Raw genomic sequence first — 5,467 nt, forward strand, 5'->3', positions numbered from 1 at the left:
GTAAAGAGCTTGATGAGTCTCTTCCTGTCTAGGCTGTATTAGTGTTTGAGGGCGATTGTGGGTTAGCCTAATTATGCTCTCTAAGTGTCGCCTTCCTCCTCCCATCTATCCATCCATCTCTCCCTCTGTCTGCAGACCCCCTGACTGCAATCATTGTGCTCTGTCTGTCTCCTGTTTGAGACCCCGAAACAAGATGTGTTCTGGGTCTCAGCCCTAGTAGTGGGTCAAGTTGAGAGGGGAAGGGTGGAGGTTATCTGTTTCTGAGAGTTTGAGCGAAGCTAAGCTCATAACATGCTGTCTGGTTTAACTGTCCTGGGAAAGAGTGTGTGTGGAGTGGACAAGGCCGGCCCAGGGGACCTGACTCAGAAACAGATCAGCTTTCCCTGCGTTAAAGGAAGAAACGCACCCTGTATGGATGGTTAGTTGTGTTGTTTTGCTATGTTTAACTTGACTGTGTCCAGACAATGTCTCATGGCATGAAGCAGATTTACATACAATACCAGTCAAAAGTTTGGACCACACCTACTCATTACAGGTTTCTTCTTTATTTTTACTCTTTTCTACATTGTAGAATAATAGTGAAGACATCAAAACTATGAAATAAAACACATGGTAATCATGTAGTAACTAAAAAGTGTTAAACAAATCAAAATATATTTTATATTTGAGATTCTTCAAAGTAGCCACCCTTTGCCTCGACGACAGCTTTTCAATACCATTTAAGAAAATGCAGGGGTGCGTGCTATGCCACTGCTTATAGCTACAAGTTAATTATAACTATAAGAAATCTAAGATGTGTCAAATAAATAACATCCAGCCTCAGTGGCTCCAGCATGCATTGTGTTGCTAACTTGGGTAGCTACGTTGTCTAGATGTTCAGCTATGCATTTTGTTCGTTGCTAACTTGGTAGCTATATGTGTCTAGATGTCAAGCTATTGCAATTCGTGTGCTAACTTGGTAGCTATTCTGATGTCCTATCATGTCAACTTGTCAAGCTAGACCATGCATTTGCTGTAGTAGTCTTTTCACATCATGTTGCTAATTGCTAGTAAGTGTCTAGATGTCAGCTATGCATTGGGTTGCTAACTTGTTAGCTAAGTGGCTAGATGTCAGCTATGCTTGTGCATTGCTGTAATGCTTTAGACTGCTACTTGCTAGCTACGTGTATAGATGAGCTATGCATTGTGTTGCTAACTTGTTAGCTAAGGGGCTAGAGGTCAGCTATGCATTGTGTTGCTAACTTGTTAGCTAATGTGTCTAGAGGTCACTTATGACAAAGTGTGTTGCAACTGCTGACTACGTGTATAGAGGCACTTGCATTGTGTGGCTAACTGCTAGCTAAGTGTCTAGATGTCAGCTATGCATTGTGTTGCTAACTTGCTAGCTACGTGCTATAATGTCAGCTATGCATTGTGTTGCTAACTTGTTAGCTAAGGTCTAGACTGTCAGCTATGCATTGTGTTGCTAACTTGCTATCTACGTGTATAGATGTCAGCTATGCATTGTGTTGGTAACTTGCTAGCTACGTTGTTAGATGTCAGCTATGCATTTGTTGCTAACTTGCTTCTACGTGTATAGATGTCAGCTATGCATTGTGGGCTTAACTTGTTAGCTAGTGATATGATGTCAGCTATTGCATTGTGTTGCTATGCGTAGCTACGTGTATAATGTCAGCGTATGCATTGTGTTGCTAACTGCTATGCTAAGTGTCTAGATGTAGCTATGCGATTGTGATGTTGCTATATTGCTAGCAGTGTTAATGTCAGCTATGCATTGTGTTGCTAACTGTTAGCTACTGTATAGATGTCAGCTATGCATTGTGTTGCTAATTGCTAGCTAAGTGTCTAGATGTCAGCTATGCATTGTGTTGCTAACTTTTAGCTAAGTCGTTTAGATGTCAGGCTATCATGTGTTGCTAATTGCTAAGCTACGTTATAATGTCAAGCTATGCATTGTGTTGCTAACTTGCACTACGTGTATAGATGTCAGCTATGCATAGTTGTTGTAACTGTATAGCTACGTGATAGATGTCAGCTTGCATTGTGTTGCTAACTTGCTAGCTACTGCTAGTAGATAGATGTCAGCTATGCATTGTGTTGCTAACTGGTAGCTACGGTATAGATGTCGCTACTGCAATTGTGTTGCTAACTTGCTAGCTAAGTGTCTTGATGTCAGCTATGCATTGTGTTGCTAACTTGCTAGCTAAGTGTCTTGAATGTCAGCTATGCATTGTGTTGCTAACTTGCTAGCTACGTGGATAGATGTCAGCTATGCATTGTGGGTTGCTAACTTGCTAAGCTACGTGTAAGTAGATGTCAGCTATGGCATTGTGTTGCTTAATCTGCGCTAAGTGTTTAATGTCAGCTATTGCATTTGTGTTGCTAACTGGTTACTACGTGTCTAGAGTGTTCAGCTATTGCATTGTGCTTGCTAACTTGTTAGGCTAAGGTCTAATGTTCAGGCTATCCATTGTGTTGCTAACTATTGGTAGCTATGTGTATAGATGCTCAGCTAGCTCCATTGGTGTTGGGCTAATTTGCTAGGCTACGTGTATAAGATGTCAGCTATGCATTGTGTGCTAACTGTTGTTAGCTACGTGTCTAGATGTCAGCCTATGCGATTGTGTTGCTAAACTTGGTAGCTAGCGTGTATAGATGTCAGCTATGCATTGTTGTTGCTACTTGGTTAGCTACGTGTATAGTGTCAAGCTATGCATGTGGTTGCTAAACTTTGCTAAGCTACGTGTATATAGATTGGCAGCTTATGCATTGTGTTGCTAACTCTAGACTAAGTGTCTACGATGTCTAGGCTATGCATTGTGTGGCTAACTTGCTAGCTACCGTTGTATAATGTCATCTAGCATTGTGTTGCTACTTGCTAGCTTACGTGTATAGATGTCAGACTATGCATGTGTTGCAAACTTGCTAGCACGTGTATAGATGTCAGCTATGCATTGTGTTGCTAAACTGGCTAGCTAAGGTTAGTAGATGTTCCTGATGCATTGTTGTTGCTTAACTTGTAGCTACGTGTATAGATGTCAGCTATGCTTGTGGTGCTAACTGTAGCTAACGTTGTATAGATGTCAGCTCTCATTGTGGTTGCTACTTGGGTAGCTCGTGTCTATAGATTCAGGCTATGACATTGTGTTGCTAACTTGCTTAGCTACGTGTCTAGATGTGAGCTATGCATGTGTGCTAACTTGCTAGACGGTTACTAGATGTCATGTTCATCATATCTCTCTCGGGTGTGTGTGTGTGTGTGTGTGTGTGTGTGTGTGTGTGTGTGTGTGTGTGTGTGCACGCCTGAGAAACTGAGCCGTAAACATTCTGCGTTTAAATCCCAATCAAATAGTACAAATTCCACAGGTTCCCTAGTCACTGTTAAGAGAGAGTAATTCACTCTCTTCTCTCTGTCCAGAATGGGACTGCGTCACACACACACAAACCACTATATTCTCTCTCTCCTGACTGCACCAGTGTGCCTTCTTTACATAGAACGACACAGACTGACAGACAGACCAACAGTTGAAAAAACATACAGACAGATTAGGCATCTCTGGTCTAAAGCTGTGCTCTGAACTAGAGCCTCTGGTTGAAGCAACATCAGCCAATCAGGGATCAGAGTTTAACCCCACCTCCACCATTTACCCCGGAAACCTGACACACGGAAACAGACACAAGCTCCCTATGTCATGGAAACAGACACAAGCTCCCTATGTCATGGAAAGAGACACATGCTCCCAATCTCCTCCAGGCCTCTTTGGCGCAGTAGGCAGCGCGTCAGTCTCATAATCTGAAGGTCGTGAGTTCGATCCTCACAGGGGGCAGACTGTTTTACTACGACAAACTCAAAGCCTCAACAAATGTAAAATAAACTCAACTTCGATCACTTAGGCTGAAGAAAAAAAAACAGAAAATACAAATTCAATTAACCTTAACAACAACAATATAATCTACTGAAACTGTTTGAGTTTCAGTTTGTAGGCTAGTTTGAATTTCTAGTTTAAGTCTGTAAAATAAGGGCTCAAAGACTTCAATTCCCACCTCTCCACTTTGAATATCCTGTTTAGGAGGAGTATGCTGAAATCCGGAGACTGCATTACAAACAACTGAGTCACCCGTCAATGGGACCTCTGAACGATTAAAACAAAACACTCCAATGCAGCTAGAGAAATCACCTGGTGCTGTGGCTTAGTTGGTTAAAGCGCCTGTCTAGTAAACAGGAGATCCTGAGTTCAAATCTCAGCAGTGCCTTTTGCCGTTGGCAGCATGTGGTTTCACCAATGGCTTGAGAACAGATCACATTCCACCTTCAAAGGGTAGCCTAAAAGGTTAAGACACAAACTGGGCTATTTCCTGCTGTTCAATGGTCCTTTCAATTAATGACATGCCCATTGAGTCTGGACTGGAAACGTATGAATAACCTACCATATGAACTTGGTGGAACTGTCTTACCTTTCATCATAACACAATCTGGTAACACTTTCATTTAAAATTGATTAATAGATCATATAAGGCATATGTTAATGATTTTCTGTTGTTCATTTTTTTAGATCAATATCACTACTTTATTAAACACCTATAACAATATGTCTGTTCATTTATNCAGCATGTGGTTTCACCAATGGCTTGAGAACAGATCACATTCCACCTTCAAAGGGTAGCCTAAAAGGTTAAGACACAAACTGGGCTATTTCCTGCTGTTCAATGGTCCTTTCAATTAATGACATGCCCATTGAGTCTGGACTGGAAACGTATGAATAACCTACCATATGAACTTGGTGGAACTGTCTTACCTTTCATCATAACACAATCTGGTAACACTTTCATTTAAAATTGATTAATAGATCATATAAGGCATATGTTAATGATTTTCTGTTGTTCATTTTTTTAGATCAATATCACTACTTTATTAAACACCTATAACAATATGTCTGTTCATTTATATATATATATATATATATATATATATATATATATTATTTCACCTTTATTTAACCAGGTAGGCCAGTTGAGAACAAGTTCTCATTTACAACTGCGACCTGGCCAAGATAAAGCAAAGCAGTGCGACACAAACAACAACACAGAGTTACACACAGAATAAACAAATATGCAGTCAATAATACAATAGAAAAGGTCTATACACAGTGTGTGCAAATGAGGTAGGATAAGAGCGGTAAGGCAATAAATAGGCCAAAGTGGCGAGATAATTACAATATAGCAATTAAACACTGGAGTGATAGATGTGCAGAAGATGAGTGTGCAAGTAGAGATACAGGGGTGCAAAGGAGCAAAATAAATAAAATAAATAACAGTATGGGGGATGAAGTAGTTGGATGGGCTATTTACAGATGGGATATGTACAGGTGCAGTGATCTGTGAGCTGCTCTGACAGTTGGTGCTTAAAGTTATTGAGGGAGATATGTCTCCAGCTTCAGTGATTTTTGCAGTTCGTTCCAGTCTTTGG

The 5,467-nt window shown here is 40.6% G+C and overlaps 2 non-coding genes across 2 annotated transcripts; both read left to right on the forward strand.

Moving 5' to 3' along the window:
- Positions 1–3,754: 3,754 nt before the first annotated feature.
- On the forward strand, positions 3,755–3,827 carry trnam-cau (transfer RNA methionine (anticodon CAU)). The gene has a single exon. It is a non-coding gene; the product is annotated as a tRNA-Met (tRNA).
- Positions 3,828–4,180: 353 nt separating this feature from the next.
- On the forward strand, positions 4,181–4,254 carry trnat-agu (transfer RNA threonine (anticodon AGU)). Its single transcript has one exon. It is a non-coding gene; the product is annotated as a tRNA-Thr (tRNA).
- The last annotated feature ends 1,213 nt before the right edge of the window (positions 4,255–5,467 follow it).

This window comes from Salvelinus sp. IW2-2015, unplaced genomic scaffold, assembly GCF_002910315.2.
Source record: "Salvelinus sp. IW2-2015 unplaced genomic scaffold, ASM291031v2 Un_scaffold2618, whole genome shotgun sequence".
In the NCBI taxonomy this organism is placed as follows: domain Eukaryota; kingdom Metazoa; phylum Chordata; class Actinopteri; order Salmoniformes; family Salmonidae; genus Salvelinus; species Salvelinus sp. IW2-2015.